Here is a 25,743-nt window from a genome sequence, read left to right on the forward strand (position 1 = left end):
ATTTATTTCAGCTTTAATTTATTTCATCATATTTCCAGTGGGTCAGAAGTTTACATACACTCAATTAGTATTTGGTAGCGTTGCCTTTAAATTGTTTAACTTGGGTCAAACGTGTCGGGTAGCCTTCCACAAGCTTCCCACAATAAGTTGGGTGAATTTTGGCAAATTCCTCCTGACAAAGCTGGTGTAACTGAGTCAGATTTGTAGGCCTCCTTGCTCGCACACCCTTTTTCAGTTCTACCTGCAAATGTTCTATGGGATTGATGTCAGGGCTTTGGGATGGCCACTCCAATACCTTGACTTTGTTGTCCTTAAGCCATTTTGCCACAACTTTGGAAGTATGCTTGGGGTCATTGCCCATTTGGAAGACCAATTTGTGACCAAGCTTTAACTTCCTGACTGATGTCTTGAGATGTTGCTTCAATATATTTTTCCTTCCTCATGACACCATCCATTATGTGAAGTGCACCAGTCCCTCCTGCAGCAAAGCACCCCCACAACATGATTCTGCCACCCCCGTGCTTCACTGTTGGGATGGTGTTCTTCGGCTTGCATGCCTTCCCCGATCATTATGGCCAAACATTTATATTTTTGTTTCATCAGACCAGAGGACGTTTCTCTAAAAAGTACAATCTTTGTCCCCATGTGCAGTTGCAAACCGTAGTCTGTCTTTTTTATGGCGGTTTTGGAGCAGTGACTTCTTCCTTGCTAAATGGCCTTTCAGGTTATATCAATATAGGACTCGTTTTACTGTGGATATAGATACTTTTGTAACCGTTTCCTCCAGCATCTTCACAAGGTCCTTTGCTGTTGTTCTGGGATTGATTTGCACTTTTCGCAACAAAGTATGTTCATCTCTAGGAGACAGAACGCTTCTCCTTCCAGAGCGGTATGACGGCTGAGCGTTTTTGGTGTTTATACTTGCGTACTATTGCTTGTACAGATGAACGTGGTACCTTCAGGCGCTTGGAAATTGCTCCCAAGGATGAACCAGACTTGTGGAGGTCTTGGCTAATTTATTTTGATTTTCTCATGATGTCAAGCAAAGAGGCCCTGAGTTTGAAGGTAGGCCTTGAAATACATCCACACCTCCAATTTTTTTATTTTAGCTTTATTTAACTAGGCAAGTCAGTTAAGAACAAATTCTTATTTTCAATGACGGCCTAGGAACAGTCATACATTAACTGCCTGTTCAGGGGCAGAACGACAGATTTGAACCTTGTCAGCTCGCGGGTTTGAACTTGCAACCTTCCGGTGAAGGTACAAATCTAGTCCAACGCTCTAACCACTAGGCTACCCTGCCGCCCCAATGTCAATTATCCTATCAGAAGCTTCTAAAGCCATGACATCATTTTCTGTAATTTTCCAAGCTGTTTAAAGGCACAGTCAACTTAGTGTATGTAAACTTCTGACCCACTGGAATTGTGATCTGTCTGTAAAGAATTGTTGGAAAAATTACTTGTGTCAAAACTACTTGACAAAACTATAGTTTGTTAACAAGACATTTGTGGAGTGGTTGAAAAACTAGTTTTAATGACTCCAACCTAACTTAACCTGTGTATGTAAACTTCTGACTTCAACTGTATGTGGTTAGTGTCTGAGAATTCATAGCTGCAGTCTTATGAATGGAAGAGGCCCAGACACAGACAGGCATCACATACAGATATAGGATCTTAATCTGATCAATCTTTTGTTGCAGTGAATTTTCCTGCACTGTGGGAATTCAGTAAAAACCCACGCTAACACACTGTTATATTAAGAGTATTGCACTTTTACAGTAGCCTACTTTTGGGCAGCTAATAGCCTAACCACCGATCATGCAACATTATTGACTAAACGTTCAAATCCTGTTGCTGCAGCATTATTTTGATGTGACAATAAAGGTCAAATTGAGATCCAATATCTGTACACATGTACACCCAGTTGTCTGCACACACAAAATCAAATATATATTCTCCCTGCATCTCTACTCTCGTTACGCCTCTCTGACCCTGTCATTGTCTGAACCAACACACACACACACACACCACAAAAAATTATACCAGACACACAATAGCATTCTCATTTTGGTGGGAGGATAAGTTGTTCAGCATCTGTGAAATTAGACAAGGTTTTACAATGTAGTGCTTTCGTTATTGATCACTGTCATACACAGTGTTTGTGTGTGTGTGTGATGAAGCTCCTTTTGTATGTGGTTCTTTTGTGGGCTGTGAAATACATGCTCCAGCTGTTTAACTTGTATTCAGGCAGTAGCCCTTTACACAGTCATGAAAGTATTTGTGTATGTACAGTGCACATGTAGCTGTTACAGCCTGAATTCAAAATGTATTTAATATTAGTTTTTCTACTCACAATACCCGATAATGACACAGTGAAAACATGTTTTTAGAATGTTTGCTAATTTATTGAAAATGTTAATGGAATATTTTTATATTTGATGTAGCCACACCCCTGTCAATACATGTTAGAATCACCTTAGGCTTACAGCTGTGAGTCTCTAAGAGCGTTGCACACCTGGATTGTACAATCAAGATCTGTCAAATTGATTGTTGATAATTGCTAGACAGCCATTTTCAGGTCTTGCCGTAGATTTTCAAAATTATTTAAGTCAACTATAACTAGGCCACTCAGGAACATTCAATGTTGTCTTGGTAAACGACAACTGTTTTAGGTTATTGTCCTTCTGAAAGGTGAATTTGTTTCCCAGTATCAAGCTTTTCCTCTTGGATTTGCCTGTACTTAGCTCTATTCTGTTTTTTATTTTCATCCTAAAAAACTCCCTAGTCCTTGCCGATGACAAGCATATCCACAACTTCATACAGCCGCCACCATGTTTGAAAATATTGTGACGGCCCCTCCCTGTTCTGTCTACTGGGTTTTGCTGTGCTTACATCCTGCAGGAGATTGGTGGGTGGAGTAGGAGAGGTGGGCGGGGCTGGGAGGGTTGTCAATGCTGATGGGGCACACCTGTTGAAGCTCAGCTGTCTTAAAGCCACTGTTTCCCCATTCAGCAAGAGATTCCTCTCTCCATGCATACCTTTAGTTGTTTTGTTGTGGCTTTGGCAGTTGACATCTAATTTACTCACCTTCATGCCTAATCTGATTATTGTTGTGAGTGTTGACTTTATTTATGGAATAAATTAATTTTGTTATTCCTTTACTCAGTGTGTGATTTCCCATTGCTTGTTACAATCTTGAGCAAGGTTATAACAATATGAAGAGTGGTACTCAGTCGTGTTGAATTTGCCCCAAACCTAGCGCTTTCTATTCAGGACAAAGTCAATTTCTTTGCTGCATTTTTTGCAATTTTACTTGAGTGCCTTTTTGCAAAGAGGATGTATGTTTTGGAATTGTTGTACTCTGTACAGGCTTCTTTCTTTTCACTCTGTAGTTACTCCACAATATTAACCTGACAATGTTGTTGATCCATCCTCCATCCCTCCTGTTACAGCCATTAAACTCTTACTGTTTTAAAGTCCCCATTGGCCTCTTGGTGAAATCCCAGAGTGGTTTCCTTCCTCTCAGGAAGTTAGAAAGGTGGCCTGTATCTTTGTGGTGACGGTGTATCCAAAGTGTAATGAATAACTTCCTAATGTTCAAAAAGATATTCTATGTCAGTTTTTGTTTTACCCATCTACCAATAGGTGCCCTTTGCGAGGCATTGGAAAACCTCCCTAGTCTTTTTGGTTGAATCTTTGTTTGATATGGAGTTCACTCTTCCGGTGAATTGGTACATTGCTGCGCGGACTTGCTTCCATTCAGCCACTAGCATTAGTGAGATTGCCACTGATGTTGTGCGATTAGGCCTGGCTCGCAGTCGGCATTCCAATTCATCCCAACGTTGTTCGATGGGGTTGAGGTCATGGCTCTGTGCAGGCCAGTCAAGTTATTCCCTACCGATCTCGACAAACCATTTATGTATGGACCTCACTTTGTGCACGGGGGCATTGTCATGCTGAAACAGGAAAGGCCCTTCCCCAAACTGTTGCCACAAAGTTGGAGCACAGAATTATCTAGAATGTCATTGTATGCTGTAGCTTTAAGATTGCCCTTCACTGTGACTAAGGGGCCTAGCCTGAACCATGAAAAACAGCCCACTCCAGCCAACGCTTGGTGTTGCACATGGTGATCTTAAGCTTGTCTGAGCTTGCTCAGCCATGGAAACCCATTTCACGAGGCTCTCAACGAACAGTTCCTGTGCCAACTTTGCCTCCAGAGGCAGTTTGGACCTCTGTAGTGAGTGTCGCAACCGACTATTTTTATGAGCTACGTGCTTCAGCACTCGGTGGTCCCGTTCTGTGAGTTTTGTCTGGAATACAACTTTGTGGCAGAGCTGTTGTTGCTCCTAGACGTTTCCACTTCACAATAACAGCACTTACAGTTTACCAGGGCAGCTCTGGCAGGGCAGAAAGTCTTAGTGCTGACTTGTTGGAAAGGTGGCATCCTATGACAGTGCCATGTTGAAAGTCACTGAGCTCTTCGGTAAGGGCCATTCTACAGCCAATGTTTATCTATGGAGATTGAATGGCTGTGTGCATGGTTTTATACACTTGTCAGCAACAGGTGTGACTGAAATAGCCAAATCCACTATTTTGAGGGGTGGCCACATACTGCTAGACATAGTGTACTTACTGACTCGAGACATTTCAGCTTTTTGTTAATTTGTAAATGTTTCTAAAAAAACACAATTCCACTGACAGTGTGGGGCCAGTGACACAAAATCAGAATTTAAAAATCTGGCTGTAACACAACAAAATGTGTCTAAAGTCAAGGGATGTGAATACTTTCTGAAGGCACTGTATCTGTTTATTGTATGCACATGTGTTTGGAGCTAAAACATAGTCATTCTAATATAAGTACACTACATGAAATGTATGTTTAGAGCTGGATTGCATTTCTCTGCAGTGGGTGACTTCTTCTAACACTGCTGTATGCACAAGGGACTGCGCTGTTTGTAGTTGTGACGGGGGTGAAGATGTATATGGAGACAGGGAAACTGCACACTGTTATTAAATGAAGCCCAATTAGATACTTGATCCTCAGTGTGCATTTAAGCAGTCACGTGCCCCCCCCCCCCCCCATGCCCCATCTATCTCTCCATTATAATGAGATCTATTAGCAGATGTAAATATTTACCTCTAAGTGACGTCTGAGATTTATAGCTATGCTCCTTAAAACAATATTTCAACTGCTACGCTGTGTGTGTACTAAGATCAGATCATTAGGGCCTCCTGTAGTGTGAGATCATCAGAGAACAGAGAGAAAAAACAACCGTTTAGAGAGGGAGAATCAAACATCACACACGGTGCTACTCAGTGCTTGGAGGTTTACACGCACAACACAGACAGTGTAGCCGTTGAAATATTGTTTTAAAGAGCATAGTGGAGTGTGTTTATATCTCAATGTCACCTAGAGGTAAATATTTACATCTGCTAATAGACCTCATTATGATGTGGGGGCGTGACTTAAATACACACTGAGGGTCAGGTATCTAATTGAGCTTCATTTAATAAGTGTGCAGTTTCCCTGTCTCCATATACGTTTACAACCCCCTGTCACAAACACAGTGCAGCCCTTCTCTTGCCTGTCTCTCTCTAACTGCCACACACATAATTCAGTGCTATTGTTAGTGATGGAGAGAGTGTAACAATATAACCTTAGACCGTCCCCTCGCCAATACCCGGGCGCGAACCAGGGACCCTCTGCACACATCAACACCAGTCACCCACGAAGCATCGTTACCCATCGCTCCACAAAAGCCGCGGCCCTTGCAGAGCAAGGGGAACCACTACTTCAAGGTCTCAGAGCGAGTGACGTCACCGATTGAAAAGCTATTTAGCGCGCACCACCGCTGACTAGCTAGCCGTTTCACATCCGTTACAAGAGCCACTGTCAGTCTTTACATCTCTCCTCTTCCTCCTTTGTGTTCCCTTTCAGTCTCCATCAGTTTTTCAGAGACTTGAGATTGAGTAGTGTTTATCTGAATTCTACTGTAGCTGTGACGGACCAAACGGTTATAATATTGTACTGCACTAATTACCATTGTAACAACTCACCCAGATGGTGTACATCTGAATTGAGTGTGTGAGAAAGATCTCCAAAATAAGATGAACAACAAATCAAACAGCAGAGTGTGCTTCTGGGTCTCTCTACAGACCAGTGGTTGAGACTTATGTCGCAGTCTCTCTGCACAGGCACATAGCTACAGTACATTACATTTGTGTGTGTGTATATAATCCCTTAGTTTCCGATGTGTTATCATGATGTCTGAATATAGTGTCTGTCGTGTGTGTGTGTGTGTGTGTGTGTATATAATCCCTTAGTCTCCAATGTGTTATCATGATGTCTGAATATAGTGTCTGTCGTGTGTGTGTGAGTAGCAGTTGGAATGGAAGGGGAAAGGAGATACCTAGTCAGTTGTACAACTGAATGCATTCAACCAAAATGTGTCTTCTGCATTTAACCCAACCCGGGAGGCTGCCTTAATCGACGCCCACATCAGCACCAGGGGAGCAGTTGTTGGAGTTAACTACCTTGCTCAAGGGAAGAACGGAGAAAACAAATCTGCCTTTTTCCACCTTGGGCCAGTAACAACATTTTTTGGTTACTGGGCCAACGCTCTTAACAGCTAGGCTACCTGCCGCCCCATGAGGAGCAGGGGAGAGTAGGGAACAGGAGAGGTTATTTGTATAGATTTTGATGGGCTACTGGTTGTTGGGGTGTGTGTGAAAGGGAGTTGGTTGATGTTTGATCATGATGCAGAAAGAATTTAAACAGGGTGTTTCTCTGAAAATCCCATTGCTCACTCACACGTCTGCATACACGCAGACATGCACACACATCTAACCAGTGTGTGAGTTACGGGGGGGCTCAGACCCATGAATGAGACATGAGCTGAGCTCCCCTAAATCCAACAAGTCAAACCTTGGGGGGCATCTCTAATTGAACCATTCTCCTATTTGTTTAAAATGCGATTTTGTACTGATACAGTGGTAAGTATGAAAATAAAAGCTAAATTAAACAAACACCCCCACCTCTCATGTTGTAAACCAGTGAATTGGTTCAGGTTCTTTCAATCGTGTTCATCATACTGTTCTTCTGGCAGTAGGATAGTTAGGCAGGTCACCCAGGATACAAATCAATATTCAACGTCCATCCATGTCTGAGGACGTTGGGAGATGATGTGGAAACCGACCCCTATGGGCAACAGTGATGGATGAGGAATGGCAGATGGGCATAAGCATCTGCCTCTGGTTCCAGAGGTTGAGAGTTTGAATCCAATAATACGTTTAAAATAAAAATATCAAAACACTATCCCAAACTTTAGCCATTAAGCTAATCAAATATATTTATAACATTACCTTAACCATTCAGAGTTAATGCCTAACCTTAAGCATTCAGCGTTCATGCCTACATTTAACTTGGGAACGATACAGAGAAGTAACCAAACACTTTGAAATGTTACATATGAGAAACATGGATGAACGTCTCATTCTGACGTGAGACTGTGAGAGCTGGTTGGGATATTATGTTGACAGCAGGATCACAGTTTTTTTTATTCCCCTTAAACTTTGGAAATAAATATATTTTTTTTTGCACTCCAGTGCAGTACAACTGCTTTTCACAGCATTGCAACCACCTTTAAAAAAAACAATAATTTGACGTAGTTTTATTTTTAATATTCTATCTATACCATCTTCAGAAAGTTTCCACCAGTACTGGTATGTTGAATTTGGTTGTATAGGCTATTTGTAAAGAAATACACATAATAAAATACAGATATATGTAATTGGAACTACTCTATAGTCTACAAAACTTAAATTGGTCTATTGTGCTGGGCAATGGGTTTAATAGAGTGCTTGTGACTCCTTACACTGCAACAGGGGAGGCAGTGCATCCTAGTGGTTAGAGCGGTGGACTAGTAACCGAAAGGTTGCAAGTTCAAATACCGGAGCTGACAAAGTACAAATCTGTCATTCTGCCCTTGAACAGGCAGTTAATCCACTGTTCCTAGACTGTCATTGAAAATAAGAATTTGTTCTTAACTGACTTGCCTAGTTAAAAAATAAATGAATTACATATTAGCTTATAGAGAACAAACTGTGGTGATGTAGAAGTGAGGCTGGGATTATTTAGTTGTAGAATCTATAGTGCTTTCAGAAAGTATTCAGAACCCCTGACTTTTGTTACATTACAGCCTTTTGCTCAAAATTGAGCTCAGGTGCATCTTGTTTCCATTCATCATCCTTGAGAGGTTTCTACAACTTGATTGGAGTCCACAAGTGATAAAATCAATTGATTGGACATGATATGGAAAGGCACACCTGCATATATTAGGTCCCACAGTTGACAGTGCATGTTAGAGCACAAACCAATCCATGAGGTTGAAGGAATTGTCCATAGAGCTCCGAGACAGGATTGTGTCGAGGCACAGATCTGGGGAAGGGTGCCAAAACATTTCTGCAGCATTGAAGGTCCCCAAGAACACAGTGGCCCTCATCATTCTTAAATGGAAGTTTAGAACCACCAAGAGTCTTCCTAGAGTTGGCCGTCCGGCCAAACTGAACAAGCCGTGGAGAAGGGCCTTGGTCAGGGAGGTGACCAGGAAAATCCACCTTTCCAGAAACAAGTCTCTCACCGTTGCCGCTTGCTATAGACCACCCTCTGCCCCCAGCTGTGCCCTGGACACCATATGTGAATTGATTGCCCCCCATCTATCTTCTGAGCTCGTGCTGCTAGGTGAGCTAAACTGGGACATGCTTAACACTCCGGCCATCCTACAATCTAAGCTTGATGCCCTCAATCTCACACAAATTATCAATGAACCTACCAGGTACAACCCCAAATCTATGAAGGCACCCTCATAGATATCATCATAACCAACCTGCCCTCCACAAACACATCTGCTGTATTCAAGCAAGATCTCAGCGATCACTGCCTCATTGCCTGCATCCGTAATGGTTTGCGGTCAAACAACCACCCCTCATCACTGTCAAACGCTCCCTAACAATCTTCAGCAAGCAGGCCTTTCTAATCGACCTGGCCGGGGTATCCTGGAATGATATTGACCTCACCACGTCAGTAAAGGATGCCTGGTTATTCATTAAAAGTGCCTTTCTCACCATCTTAAATAAGCACGCTCCATTCAAAAAATGTAGAACCAGGAACAGATATAGCCCTTGGTTCACTCCAGACCTGACTGCCCTTGACCAGCACAAAAACCTCCCGTGGCGTACTGCATTAGCATCGAATAGCCCCCGTGATATGCAACTTTTCAGAGAAGTTAGGAACCAATACACACAGGCAGTTAGGAAAGCTAAGGATAGCTTTTTCAAAAATAAATTTTCATCCTGTATCATAAACTCAAAAAAGTTCTGGGACACTGTAAAGTCCATGGAGAATAAGAGCACCTCCCAGCTGCCCACTGCACTGAGGCTAGGAAACATTGTCACCACCGATAAAACCACTATAATTGAGAATTTCAATAAGCATTTTTCTACGGCCGGCTATTCTTTCCACCTGGTTACCCCCACCCCTGTTAACTGCGCAGCACCCTCTGCAGCAACTCGCCCAAGCCTCGCCCATTTCTCCTTCAACCAAATCCAGATAGCTGATGTTCTGAAAGAGCTGAAAAATCTGGACCCGTACAAATCAGCCGGGCTAGACAATCTGGACCTTCTCTTTCTAAAATTATCTGCCGAAATTGTTGCCACCCCTATTACTAGCCTGTTCAACCTCTCTTTCATATCGTCTGAGATTCCCAAAGATTGTTAAGCTGCCGCAATCATCCCCCTTTTCAAAGGGGGAAACACTCTAGACCAAACTGCTACAGACCTGTATCTATCCTACCCTGCCTTTCTAAGGTCTTTAAAAGCCAAGTTAAACAGATTACCAACCATTTCAAATCCCACCGTACCTTCTCCGCTATGCAATCTGGTTTCAGAGCTGGTCATGGGTGCACCTCAGCCACACTCAAGGTCCTAAATGATATCATAACCGCTATCGATAAGAGACATTACTGTGCAGCCGTATTCATCGACCTGGCTAAGGCTTCGACTCTGTTAATCACCACATTCTTATCGGCAGACTTAACAGCCTTGGTTTCTAAAATGATTGCCTCGCCTGGTTCACCAACTACTTCTCAGATAGAGTTCAGTGTGTCAAATCGGAGGGCCTGTTGTCTGGACCTCTGGCAGTGCCACAGGGTTCAATTATTGAGCCGACTCTCTTTTCTGTATACATCAATGACGTCGCTCTTGCTGCTGATGATTCTCTGATCCACCTCTACGCAGACTACACCATTCTGTATACTTCTGGTCCTTCTTTGGACACCGTGTTAACTAACCTCCAGACAAGCTTCAATGCCATACAACACTCCTTCCGTTGCCTCCAACTGCTCTAAAATGCAAGTAAAACTAAATGCATGCTCTTCAACTGATCGCTGCCCGCACCTGCCTGCCCGTCCAGCATCACTACTCTGGATGGTTCAGACTTAGAATATATGGACAACTACAAATGCCTAGATGTCTGGTTAGACTGTAAACTCTCCTTCCTGACTCACATCAAGCATCTCCAATCCAAAATTAAGTCTAGAATCTGCTTCCTATTTCGCAACCAAGCATCCTTCACTCATGCTGCCAAACATACCCTCGTAAAACTGACCATCCTACTGTCGTGTCTTTGGCCCTGCTGGATTAAGTGATATGACATGCTATTCTATAAAATAATTTCTCCATAATTAATATTACCTGATTGAGCTAATCATGTAAATGTAATTAACTAGACAGTCGTGGCACCACTAAATAATATTTATAGAGCTGTTATCTTTCATCACATAGTAGAGAGAATGATTTCAGCTTTTATTTCTTTCATCATATTCCCAGTGGGTCAGAAGTTAACATACACTCAATTTGTATTTGGTAGCATTGCCTTTAAATTGTTTAACCTGTGTCAAATTTTTCGGGTAGCCTTCCACAAGCTTCCCACAATAAGTTGGGTGAATTTTGGCCCATTCCTCCTGACAGAGCTGGTGTAACTGAGAAAGGTTTTTAGGCCTCCTTTCTCACACAATCTTTCTCAGTTCTGCCCACACATTTTCTATAAGATTGTAGTCAGGGATTTGTGATGGCTACTCCAATACCTTGTCGTCGTTGTCCTTAAGCCATTTTTCCACAACTTTGGAAGTATGCTTGGGGTCATTGTCCATTTGGAAGACCCATTTGCGACCAAGCTTTTTAACTTGTTGTTGCTTCAATATACCCACATGATTTTCCTGACTCATGATGCCTTCTATTTTGTGAAGTGCACCGTTCCCTCCTGCAGCAAAGCACCCTCACAACATGAGGCTGTCACCCCCGTTTCATCAGACCAGAGGACATTTCTCCAAAAAGTACAATCTTTGTCCCCAGGTGCAGTTGCAAACTGTAGTCTGGCTTTTTTTATGGCGGTTTTGGAACAGTGGCTTCTTCCTTGCTGAGTGGCCTTTCAGGTTATGGCGATATAGGACTCGTTTTACTGTGGATATACTGTTTCCTCCAGCATTTTCACAAGGTCTATTGGAATTCCCCCTGGAATTGTGATACAATGAATTATAAGTTAAATAATCTGTCTGTAAACAATTGTTTGAAAAATTATGTGTGTCATTGTCAGATGTGTGCGTACTGGTAGCGAAGTCAGGTGCAGGAGAGCAGAGATTTGTGAACAGGCGCACACTTTATTTAGACAAAAGTGCAAAACGCGCAACAACGTCACAAGAATTATGCTTAACAATAAACATCTTTGTGAAAAAATAACACAGAAAAAACAAGCCAGTCTGGCGCGTCAACAATACACACGTAACACAAACAATCTTACACAAAGACATGATGGGGAAGAGAGGAATAAATACATGTAGATTGATTGGGGAATGAAAACCAGGTGTGCAGGGAACAAGACAAAACAAATGGATACATGAAAAATGACGTCGACCGTCGAACGCCGCCTGAACAAGGAAAGGAGCCGACTTCGGCGGAAGTCGTGACCCCCCCCCCCATGATGCGCGGCTCCAGCGGTGCGTCGACACCGGCTCGGGGACGACCCGGAGGGTGAGGCGCAGGGCGATCCGGCCGGCGACGGTGGAATTCCTGCAGCAGTTCAGGGTCCAATACATCAGCCATCGGAACCCAGCACCTCTCCTCCGGACCGTACTCCTCCCACTCCACGAGGTACTGAAGGCCCCTCGCCCAACCCCTCGAATTCAGGATGGAATGGACGGAGTACGCCGGGGCCCCTCGATGTCCAGAGGGGACGGAGGAACCTCCTGCACCTCAGACGCCTGGGGTGGACCAGCCACCATTCGCCTAAGAAGAGACACATGGAACAAGGGGTTAATATGGTAATCGGGAGGAAGCTGTAACCTTTAACATTTCTCGTTCACTCTCCTCAGGATTTTGAATGGCCCCACAAACCGCGGTCCCAGCTTCCGGCAGGGCAGGCGTCGGGGCAGGTTTCGGGTCGAGAGCCAGACCGAAGACCGGGGCCTCATTGCGGTGACGGTACGTGCTGGTCTTTTGGCGCGGCGCGGCCTACTGGAAGTGACCATGGGCGGCTTCCCAGATCTCCTCCGTCTGACTCTGATTCCACGGTGCCAGAACCGGCTGGTACCCCAAAACACACTGAAAGGGGGAGAGGTTAGTGGTGGAGTGGCGGAGTGAGTTCTGTGCCATCTCTGCCCAGGGCACGAACGCCGCCCACTTCCCCGGACGGTCCTGGCAATTGGACCACAGAAACCTGCCCACATCCTGGTTCACTCTCTCCACCTGCCCATTACTCTCGGGGTGGAAACCCGAGGTGAGGCTGATCGAGTCCCCCAAACGTTCCATGAATGCCCTCCAGACTCTCGAAGTGAACTGGGGACCTCGATCAGACACAACATCCTCAGGCACCCCGACCGGCTCTACCAGGCAGTAGGCCAGGAGAATGGGAGTCTGATCCATGGGCCACTCCTCTGTGTCATACAGCCAGGACAGTGCATCTGCCTTCACATTCTGGGAACCTGGTCTGTAGGACAGGGTAAACACAAACGTGTAAAGAACATAGCCCACCTTGCCTGACGAGGATTCAGTCTCCTAGCTGCCCGGATGTACACCAGGTTGCGGTGGTCAGTCCAGATGAGGAAAGGGTGTTTAGCCCCCTCAAACCAATGTCTCCATGCCTTCAAAGCCTTAACCACAGCCAACAGCTCCCGGTCCCCCACATCATAGTTACGCTCCGCCGTGCTGAGCTTCGGTGGTGTGCCCAAGCTCTGAGAGAGCACGACTCCGATCCCAGCCTCGGACGTCTACCTCCAATATGAATGCCAAAGAGGGATCCGGATGGGCCACCACCGGAGCCGAGGTAAACAGAGTTCTCAGCTGCCCAAAAGCCCTGTCCGCCTCAACCGACCACTGCAGACGTACAGGACCCCCCCTTCAGCAGTGAGGTAATGAGAGCAGCCACCTGGCCAAAACCCCAGATAAATCTCTGGTAGTAATTGGCAAACCCTAAAAATCGCTGCACCTCCTTTACCGGGGTGGAAGTCGGCCAATTACGCACGGCTGAAATGAGGTCACTCTCCATCTCCACCCCTGATGTGGAAATGCAATACCCTAGGATGGAGACGGCCTGCTGAAAGAACAGGCCTTGACATACAGGTCATGCTCCAACAGTCATCCAAGTACTTTGCGCACCAAGGACACATACTCGGCTCATGTAGTGGAGTATATCAGAATGTCATCGATATACACCACAGTGCAGCGTCTGCCAGGAGATTTATCCCACAACCTGCCCGTGCAGGTCCCTGAAAATCTTGTCTACGAAGGATTGGAAGACTGATGGAGCATTCATCAACCCGTACGGCATGACGAGGTACTCATAATGCCCTGAGGTGGTACTGAACAACGTCTTCCACTCGTCTCCCTCCCGGATACGCATCAGATTGTACGCACTCCTGAGATCCAGTTTAGTGAAGAAGCGCGCCCCGTCCATTGACTCAATCGCCGTGGCGATAAGAGGTAGTGGGTAACTGTACCTCACAGTGATCTGATTTAGACCTCTATAGACAATGCATGGGCGCAGACCTCCATCCTTCTTCTTCACAAAAATAAACTTGAGGAGGCGGGTGAAGCGGAGGACTGAATGTACCCCTGAAGCAGGGATTTGGAGACATATGTCTCCATAGCCACCGTCTCCGCTTGCTCCAGGGAAACATGTGACTCCTGGGAAGTGCAGCGTCTGCCAGGAGATTTATCGCACAATCCCCCCGTCGATGGGGTGGTAATTGAGTCGCCTTCTTTTTACAGAAGGCGAGAGCCAAATCGGAATATTCTGAGGGAATGCGCACGGTGGATACCTGGTCAGGACTTTCCACCGTGGTAGCACCAACATCAACCCCTACACACCTCCCCGAGCACTCTCGCAACCACCCCGTGAGAGCCCCCTGTTGCCAGGAAATGGTGGGGTTATGACGAGCCAACCAGAGAAGGCCTAGTACCACAGGAAACGCAGGAGAGTCAATGAGAAAGAGACTGATTCTCTCCTCGTGACCCCCCTGCGTCTCCATGGCCAGGGAGACCCTAATGGTTGTATATCCAGAGCGTGAACCGGGAAAGGTCTATCTTCAGGAATAATGCGGATCCCTAAACTAAGAGCTAATGCTCTGTCGATAAAATTCCCAGCTGCGTCTGAATCGACAAGCGCCTTATGATGGGAATGTGGGGAGAACTCAGGGAAACAAACAGGTACAAACAGGTGGACAACATGAGAGTGGTGCAGACTCACCTGGGGTGACGCCAGAGTGCCCTGTCTGCTGCCTCGACTCCCAGAGGGACCAACCCGGCACTGACCGGCAGTGTGCCCTCTGCGGCCACAGATGGTGCACGTGAAGGCCCCTCCAGCCTCCCTATGCGCAGCCCCTCCCAACTCCATGGGCACCAGTGCTGGGAGATGGAACCGACAGAGCCCCCTCAGGACGTCCACGGATGACCAGCAGGGTATCCAATCGGATGGACAGATCCACCAGTTGGTCAAAGGTGATGATGGCATTCCTGCAGGCCAACTCCCGTCGGACGTCCTCATGCAGGCTGCATCGATAGTGGTCAATGAGGGCCCTGTCATTCCATCCTGCTCCGGCGGCCAAGGTCCGGAACTCTAGCGTGAACTCCTGTGCGCTCCTCGTCCCCTGCCTCAAATGGAAGAGTTGTTCCCCCGCCGCACTAACTTCGGACGGATGGTCAAAGATGGCCCGGAAGCGGCAGGTGAAGTCCTCGAAGTGGTCCAACGCCGCGTCTTCCTCTCTCCACACGGCGTTTGCCCAATCCAGAGCTCTCCCCGAGAGGCACGAGACGAGGGCGGATACTCTCTCCCTTCCTGAGGGAGCTGGGTGGCCAGGTATAGGTCCAGTTGTAAAAGCAACCCCTGGCACTGTGCGGCCGTCACATCATACTCCCTGGGAAGAGACAGAGACGCATCCCACTGGAGCTGAATCCGGACGGGACAGGTAGAGGTAACCTCTGTTGCGCTGGTCAAGGCGCTGGAGAGACTTCCTGATGTAGCATTGCTGCGTGTTCCTGGACGCGCTCCTCGACTCCTCTGACCGGGGTTCCTGCTCCTGCTGACTCCATGGTTGGTGTAAGATTCTGTTAGATGTGTGCATACTGGGTGCAGGAGAGCAGAGATTTGTGAACAGGCGCACACTTTATTTAGACAAAAGTACAAAACAGTCACAAGAATTTGTGAAAAATAACACGGAAAAAACAAGCCTGTCTGGCGCGTCAACCATACACACGTAACACAAACAATGTTAAACAAAGACATGATGAGGGAACAGAGGAATAAATACATGTAGATTGAATGGGGAATGAAAACCAGGTGTGCAGGGAACAAGACAAAACAAATGGATACATGAAAAATGGAGCGGCGATCGCTAGAAAGCCGGTGACGTTGCCGAAGGGCGCCCGAACAAGGAGAGGAGCCGACTTCGGCGGAAGTTGTGACAGTGATGCACAAAGTAGATGTCCTAACCAACTTGCCAAAACTAGTTTGTTAACAAGACATGTGTGGAGTGGTTGAAAAACAAGAAAAAGTAAAGTAAAGTAAACTTCAGACTTCAACTGTAGCCTCGTTATTCTTATTCTGTACTTTTTATTATTGCTACTATTTTAGCCTACTTGATAAATATGTTATTCTTCTTGAACTGCACTGTTGGTTAAGGGCTTGTAAGTAAGCATTTCACTGTAAAGTCTACACTTGTTGTATTCGGCGCATGTGGCAAGTAAAGTTTGATTTGATTTTGCCTTGATGACAGCTTGGCACACTCTTGACATTCTCTCAACCAGATTCATGGGGTAGTCACCTGGAATGTATTTCAATTAATAGGTGTGAATTGTTAAACGTTAATTTGTGGAATTTCTTTCCTTAATGCGTTTTAGGCAATCAGTTGTGTTGTGACAGGGTAGGGGTGGTATAACCCTATTTGGTAAAAGACCAAGTCCATATTATGGCAAGAACAGCTCAAATAAGCAAAGAGAAACGACAGTCCATCATTACTTTAAGACAGAAAGGTCAGTCAATCTGGAAAAATAAGACATTTGAAAGTTTCTTCAAGTGCAGTTGCAAAACATTTCAAACGCTATCATGAAACTGGCTCTTATGAGGACCGCCACAGGAAAGGAAGACCCAGAGTTACCTCTGCCGCAGAGGATAAGTTCATTAGTGTTAACTGAACCTCAGATTGTAGCCCAAATAAATGCTTCACAGAGTTCAAGTAACAGACACTTCTCAACATCAACTGTTCAGAAGAGACTGCGTGAATCAGGCCTTCATGGTTGAATTGTTGAAATGAAACCACTACTAAAGGACACCAATTAAAAACAAGAGACTTGCTTAGGCCAAGAAACACGAGCAATGGACATTAGACCGGTGGAAATATGTCTCAGGTCTGATGAGTCCAAATTTGAGATTTTTGGTTTCAACCGCTGTGTCTTTGTGAGAGGCTGAGTAGGTGAACGAATGATCTCTGCATGTGTGGTTCCACCGTGAAGCATGGAGGAGGAGGTGTGTTGGTGCTTTGCTGGTGACACTGTCTGTGATTTATTTAGAATTCAAGGCACACTAACCAGCATGGCTACCACATTATTCTGCAGCGATACACCATTCTACCTGGTTTTGGCTTAGTGGGACTATCATTTGTTTTTCAACAGCACAATGACCCAACACACTTCCAGGCTGTGTAAGGGCTATTTGATCAAGAAGGAGAGTGAAGGAGTGCTGCATCAGATGACCTGGCCTCCGCAATCACCTGACCCTTTTGTTTATTTTACCTTTATTTAACTAGGCAAGTCAGTTAAGAACAAATTCTTATTTTCAATAAATGCCTAGGAACAGTGGGTTAACTGCCTTGTTCAGTGGCAGAATGACAGATTTTTACCATGTCAGCTCGGGGATTCAATCTTGCAACCTTTCGGTTACTAGTCCAACACTCTAAACAGTAGGCTACCTGCTGCCCCACTAGGTTACCTGCCGCCTCCTCAACCCAATTGAGAGGGTCTGGGATGAGTTGGACCGCAGCGTGAAGGAAAAGAAGCCAAAAGTGCTCAGCATATGTGGGCAGTCCTTCAAAACTGTTGGAAATGTATTCCAGGTGAAGCTGGTTACCGAGACCTCTTGGTATACATGCCTATTGAATATTTATCTGTTTAATGGTGATTCGGTCATTATAGAGCAACTCTTGAACCCTATTGAGTGTTTGGCAGTCTGCTATAGTGTAAGATAAGTGAGTATGTTAACAGAGTAGAGGAGATAGACTAATGAGGAATTGATAGCTGAACAATGTTTAGTAAAATAACCCTGAGATGCACCTCTGTCACACTGGAGCTGAAAAACTCTAAAGCATATCATTTAAATATATTTAATTATCAGAGTTTCAGACCCTGAATAACAGCAACAGAATACATTCAATTTCCAAACAAATGCATGTCTCTGTCTCTCTGTCTCTCTGTCTCTCTCTCTCTCTCTCTCTCTCTCTCTCTCTCTCTCTCTCATTCTAATTAGTGTAGAGTGAAATTATTTAAATTAACTCCTGTTTACTGATGAATGCAGGCGGCTACTTTGTGTGTGTGTGTACAGGTTATTATATTTCCAGGCAGTGTAGGTGTGTGTGAATTCCATTCTTCTTGTCAGACGTGTCCGATCCTGAGGCTTATCAGATCACAATGTAAAAACCTAATTAATTACATACCGTGACCACTGCCAACACACTGGGAGAGGAGGGGAAGAGGGAGGGAGGGAGGTGGAGGGGGAAGAAGAAATGGAATATCAGCGATGTTAGCGATGAGTGGTAATTGAAAAGGTTTCCATGTGTGTGTGTGTACGTATAGTGAGAGCATTAGGGATGAGCCTGTCAGCAAACAGAGGTTTGGGGGTTAAAGGGTAAATGCCGCAGCCTACCTATGTTGATGAAGGCTAACACAGTGTCTCACACACATATATACAGGTGAATGTGTGCAGCCAGGTTTATTGCTGTGACCATATTGATTATTGTAAAAGTGTTTGTAGGGATTTTAACCTAATGCATCCCAAACTTTCTCCAAGTTTCACCATCATTGTAAAGCCCTAGTTATTTTTTTGCTTTGACAAAGTCATTTCGAAATAATTATGATTTATTTCATGGGATTAGTGTTTTTATTTTTTATTTGCCATTTCAGATGTGATCTTAGTGTTGTGAATCCAGTGTTATATTCCTTCCTCTCTGCAGGCTCACAGCTTTTGTCACTAGGGTGGGAGTTCTATGTTCTTTTTTCTATGTTTTTGTATTTCTTTGTTTTTGGCCGGGTATGGTTCTCAATCAGGGACAGCTGTCTGTCGTTGTCTCTGATTGAGAACCATACTTAGGCAGCCTGTTTCCCACTATGGTTTGTGGGTAGTTGTTTTCTGTTTTGTACCTTGCAGAACTGTTTGTTTTGTTGTTGTTTTCGCCCCTTCAAGTATTTGTATTGATTAAAAGGTATTATGAATACTTACCACGCTGCACCTTGGTCTTCTCCTTCTCCCGACAACAGACGTTACAGCTTTAGCCTGTTGTAGGGTAAATTATGTTCCTGTCCCATGTATTCTTCTGTCTGTCTGTCGCTGTCCGTCTGCAAATACTATGTCTGAGCTAATAGCTATATTACGGAGGGGAAACTAAGCCTGTCTTTGTCAAGGCATTAGCCGTGTAGAGGTGTGTGTGTGTGTGTGTGTGTGTTAGACACCACTCAATGTGTGTGCATTACGCATAGAGGATGAATACATTAAAGGATAAACAACATGAGTGCTTGGATTAGGATTAATATACCCCTCCACTCCTCCTTTTCTCCTCCTTCTCTTCTTCTGAGGAGGTGAATTAGGGGGGATGACTTGTCAGAGAAGAGGAGAGAGGGATGCTGCTATTAGGAGGAATGTGGTAGTGGTGAGAGAAGAGGGGAGAGGGAAGCTTAATGCTGAATACGTGCTGCTAGCTACCCTCTGTGCTGCTGTAAGTCTATAGCTGCGGCTAGCGCTGTAGAGCTCTAGTAGTACACTAGTGTAGCGTCACTCTGCCAATCCTTTGCTCTCCCTGCATTAGCATTAGCCACCACTGCAGGTGGAGCCTCTGCACCAGGCAGCATCAGCCCTTCTAGTGCCATGCAGAGTAGAGCTGATGTTAGTCAGTAGTGTCTCATACAATTGTAGTAGAGCTGTTGTGGTCTTGTGCCTACCTGCCTGCCTTTCTGTCTGTCTGTCTGCCTTCCTGTCTGCCTGCCTGCCTGCCTGTCTGTCTGCTGAGGATTTCCATCTCCTTCCGGGATACCCTCTTTACCGGGGACCCAGGAGGAGAGAGGAAGACAGGAAAGAGCGTGCCTTGTTTGACCTTCGGAGCGGTTTCAGAGCGAGGAAGAAGGAGAGGAACGGGCGAGAAAAGCAGAATCCATCAGGTGTGTACGCCGCAGAGGAGGGAGAGAGGAGAAAGGAAGGAGAGAAGGAGAGAGAATGGATGAGTGGGGTGAGTGTGTGTGCATGGGGAGGGGGAGTCGTACATCAGGTATGGTGTGATGTCCTCTCTTTTGAAATCTTTTAGCTGGCAAAATATGTTATTTCTGTGATATTGTTTTGCAATGGTAATACTAGTTTGCTATTTTTATGACAAGCATGCATGGACATTGATATATTTTACAGATGGATAGGTGGAGAGAAGGGACAAAGTTGAAATGGAGAGTTCTTACAGAGAAAGATATTTACAGATGGATAGAAAGGGGTACAGATTGATAGAGAGAGCTAGGGATGGATGGATACGGCTACAAAGAACAAGGTGTGTGTTCTGGGCCGCTGTGACTGCTGTGTGTAGCAGGGTATCAATCACCATGGCTGGGCGCTGCCTCAAGGCTGCTCCATACCACTGTTCTTTCTATCTTGTGTGTGTGCGTACCAATTTTATATGGTAGATGTATTGTGGTGTGTCAATGCATGGATAATTAATTTCTGAAGGGATTTATAAGGTATTGTGATGCATTGCATTGTTTTGTGTATAAGCTGTACATGTCTGCTCTATAAGTGATCTGATAAACTCAGACTGCCTGTCTTCCCCTCTGTCTGTCTCTCTATCTCACACACACACACACACATGCACACCAGGCTAAGGCCTCACACACCATCACACAACCAGGCAAGTACTCGGAGCAGTACTAGCAGGGATGATGACTAGAATGTGAAATGGGAAAAGCAATTAAATCCACTGAGAAGGAAAAAGACACAAGTCATTCCATCTGCACAGAGCCAGCCCAAAGGGTGTGTGTGACTGACTCTCTTTCTCAATCCCTTTTCTCTCCCTCCCCGTTCTCTGTCTCCCAGACACACACTAAGACATCCACCCACAGTTGTAGTCAGTGTGCCACAGGTATGAATGCTAAATCAGCCTCATGCTGGTTCTCAGCCTACCAACAGCCACTGTGTGTCTGAGGGTTACAACATGGCCATGGCAGCAGTCTATCTACTGCAATAGTGGTGGTCTCTGTCTCTATTTGCAAAACTGTGTGTGTGTGTGTCAGACAATTTTTGGGGGGTGAACACTTTGGAGGTGACTATTTGAATACACATCCCACATTTCTTTGGTACTTTGGAGGTGACTAACTATTTGAATACAGATCTCAGGAAGTGACTACTTTTCATAAACTATTGGATTGGATGTCTTCAACTAAAGGCCGGGCTGTATCAAGAACTGCATGTTGCAGATATAAATACATTGGAATAGAGCAAAAACATTTTCCTATACTATTCCAACCTATCTGACAGAAGATCATATTTGATGTACACAATACATTTACAGTACCAGTCAACAGTTTGGGCACCTACTTATTCAAGGGTTTCCTTATGTCTACCTTTTTCTGCATTGTAGAATAATAGTGAAGACATCAAAACTATGAAATAACACATGGAATCATGTAGTAACCAAAAAGTGTTAAACAAATCAAAATATATTTTCTATTCTTCAAAGTAGCCACCCTTTGCCTTGATGACAGCTTTGCACACTCTTGGCATTCTCTCAACCAGCTTCAACCAGCTTCATGAGGAATGCTTTTCCAACAGTCTTGAAGGAGTTCCCACATATGCTGAGCACTTGTTGGCTGCCTTTCCTTCACTCTGCAGTCCAACTCATCCCAAACCATCTCAATTGGGTTGAAGTCAGGTTATTGTGGACGCCAGGTCATCTGATGTGGCACTCCATCACACTCCTTCTTGGTCAAATAGCCCTTACACAGCCTGGAGGTGTGTTCAGTCGGCTCCTCTCCTTGTTCGGGTGGCGATCGACGTCACCGGCTTTCTAGCCATCACCGCTCCATTTTTCATATGTCCATTTGTCTTGTCTTGTTTTCATACACACGTGGTCTTCATTTCCCCAATCAATCTACTTGTATTTAACCCTCTGTTTCCCATCATGTCTTGTGTGTAATTGTTTTCATGTCTGGTGATGTTCTTTAAGCGCTTTACTCTATTTGTTCCGTTTTTGGAGCGCGTTTGTTTTGTTGTTCTCCCAGTTTGGAACTATAACAAAGTGCGCTTTATTTAATCATACTCTGCTCTCCTGCACCTGACTTCGCCTTCATACACATCTTGACATTTGGGTCATTGTCCTGTTGAAAATATAATTCTAGTCCCACTAAGCACAAACCAGGTGGGATGGCGTATGGCTGCAGAATGCTGTGGTAGCCATGCTGGTTAAGAGTGCCTGGAATTCTAAATAAATCATAGACAGTGTTATCAGCAAGGTACACCCACACCGTAACACCACCTCCTCCATGCTTCACGGTGGGGAACACACATGCGCAGATCATCCGTTCACCTACTCTGCGTCTCACAAAGACACTTCGGTTGGAACCAAAAATCTCAAATTTGGACTCATCAGACCAAAGGACAGATTTCCACCGATCTAATGTCCATTGCTCGTGTTTCTTGACCCAAGCAAGTCTTTCTTCTTGTTGGTGTCCTTTAGTAGTGGTTTATTTGTAGCAATTTGTAGCAAGGCCTGATTCACACAGTCTCCTCTGAACAGTTGATGTTGAGATGTGTCTGGCACTTGAACTCTGTGAAGCATTTATTTAGGCTACAATCTGAGATGCAGTTAACTCTAATGAACTTATCCTCTGCAGCAGAGGTAACTCTGGGTCTTCTTTTCCTGTGGCGGTCCTCATGAGAGCCAGTTTCATCATTCTGCTTGATAGTTTTTGCAACTGCACTTGAAGAAACTTTCAAATTTCATAATTTTCCAGATTGACTGACCTTCATAAAATCAAGTAATGATGGACTGTCATTTCTCTTTGCTTATTTGAGCTGTTCTTGCTATGATATGGACATGGTGTTTTACCAAATAGGGTTATACCACCCCTACCTTGTCACAACACAACTGATTGGTTCAAATGCATTAAGAAGGAAAGCAATTCCACAAATTAACTTTTAAGAAGGCCTACCTGTTAATTTAGATGCATTCCAGGTGACTACAGTACCTCATGAAGCTGGTTGAGAGAATGCCAAGAGTGTGCAAAGCTGTCAAGTGGCTACTTTGAAAATCTAAAATACATTTTGATTGAACACTTTTTTTGGTTACTACATGATTCCATATGTATTATTTAATAGTTTGATGTCTTCACTATTATTCTACAATGTAAAAAATAGTAAAAAATAAAGAAAAACCCTGGAATTAGTAGGTGTGTCCAAACTGTTGACTGGTACTGTACACCTATATTTACATTCTGTAAATATCCATTCTCCTGAACAGTCTCCAGGTGTAGATAATTAAGTCAAACCAAGTAACTAATGATATTTTGTACAGGTTGTGAGACTCAACTACTGTTTGATTCGTGTCTTTCAACATGCAACTGAAAAGGTCAAATATAGGCTATTTATGTTCAGATCAACTCAGGGTATGATACCTAGCAGTGGCGACTTGTCATTCAGGGCAGGTGGGCTCTGTATTTTTAACTTAAGTATTTTAGGTTATTTTGCCCTTTTTATTACGTGTCACATATCAGTTTGCAAACAATGTAAAAAATAAATCATTAAGTTAATAAAGCCACATACAAACATGGTCTCTTTTTTTTGTTTTCTTGAGTAAGGCAGCTCCAAAATGCAGGTGTTTCAACCTACTGTAGCTCAGTGCTTTCTGTGGTGGTGGGGCAGCCATCGGATAATACAGAGTGTAGGGGTTGGTAATGTTCTCTAGTTGTGTTGTGATTGGCATAGTGTTCTTGCCCTTTTTAATACGTGTCACATATCAGTTTGCAAACAATGTAAAACATGAATCATTAAGTTAATAAAGCCACATACAAACATGGTCTCTCTTTTTTTGTTTTCTTGAGTAAAGCAGCTCCAAAATGCAGGTGTTTCAGCCTAGCTCAGTGCTTTCTATGGTGGTGGGGCAGCCATCGGATAATACAGAGTGTAGGGGTTGGTAATGTTCTCTAGTTGTGTTGTGATTGGCGTAGTGTTCTGTCACTCATGGGGACACTACTGTACATCACCGCAAAATCTATGGTTAGAGCTCGAAAATGTAAGCCCCTTGGGTGCTGCCATAGAGTTACATTAGAAGTAACCATCCAAGAAGGCTCAAGGTCATTGGCCAGAGATAAAATAACGTAAAATCACGTTATAGCTATCGTAGCTTTGATTGGACTAGTCATGTCAACATCATACTTTCAAAATCTTAGCTAGAAAACTAGCAGTTATCATCATGAATCAAGTCGACAATCTACTGGCAAATCATTTTCAATCTTTGTCATATGAAGAAAGATTATAGATAAAACGTATCGGTGCTCATCGGTCATTTGGCATAAACCTTACACAAGTTGGAAATTGCAAATTCATCAATGAGGGGTTTTGAAGGAATCAGTGGCTAACTGCAATCATTGAAAAGCAATCGTTGAAAAGCCATCACTATTCAGTGGAGTGTGTGGTCCAAGTCAAGGTGAGTCCAAAAATGTATTGTATGCTGCTGCATAAATGATGTAATATGCCAGGGAGATATGTATACTGTAGCTAAGACAGTAATACTAAGTGTATATTTTGTAGTAAGCTGTTAGTAGCCCATGTGCCTCACCCTAATAATTTGGTCCCTTTCCACTGCATAATTTAGCCTACTGTTCTGACTTGGTGCTGCACATGTAGTCTATAGCCTGTTTTAGAATATTGTAAGAGCTTTCATTGTCTGCTTGTATACCCCCTTTGTTTATCCTGCGGTTCTGACTTGGTATACAGGGAGAATACTATAAGAACGGACCATGTTCCTAATTCTGTGACTGTACAGTACAATTCAGAAGTGCTGAACAAATTGACTACATCTGTTCTAGCTCGCTCATTAATGTCTTAATCGAAATTACGGATTGCCTCTTATACGCTTGTACAAACTATGTCATAAGGGGACAACATCTCAATTGTCACTAGAAAGCACATTTGTTTAAGCAAGTCAGCCATACCAGCTACAATTCTGGTCAAAAGATTGAGAACACCTACTCATTCAAGGGTTTTTCTTTATTTGTACTATTTTCTACATTGACGACATCAACACTATGAAATAACACATGGAATCATCTAGTAATCAAAATATATTTTAGATTTGAGATTCTTCAAATAGACACCCTTTGCCTTGATGGCAGCTTTGCACACTCTTGGCATTCTCTCAACCAGCTTCATGAGGCATTCACCGGGAATCCATTTCAATTAACAGGTGTGCCTTCTTAAAAGTTAATTTGTGGAATGTCTTTCCTTAATGCGTTTGAGCCAATCAGTTGTGTTGTGTATACAGAAGAAACCCATATTTGGTAAAATACCAAGTCCATATTTTACTTTTAAAATTCACCTTTATTTCACCAGGTAGGCTAGTTGACAACAAGTTCTCATTTGCAACTGCGACCTGGCCAAGATAAAGCAAAGCAGTGTGACACAGACAACAACACAGAGTTACACATGGAGTAAACAATAAACAAGCCAATAACACAATAAACAAGTCAATGACACAGTAGAAAAAATAATGTCTATATACAGTGTGTGCAAAAGGCATGAGGAGGTAGGCAATAAATAGGCCATAGGAGCGAATAATTACAATTTAGCAGATTAACACTGGAGTGATAAATGAGCAGATGATGATGTGCAAGTAGAGATACTGGTGTGCTAAAGAGCAGAAAAGTAAATAAAATAAAAACAGTATGGGGATGAGGTAGGTAG

Source organism: Oncorhynchus mykiss, chromosome 5 (genome assembly GCF_057628025.1).
Source record: "Oncorhynchus mykiss isolate SJ-2025 chromosome 5, ASM5762802v1, whole genome shotgun sequence".
In the NCBI taxonomy this organism is placed as follows: Eukaryota; Metazoa; Chordata; class Actinopteri; order Salmoniformes; family Salmonidae; genus Oncorhynchus; species Oncorhynchus mykiss.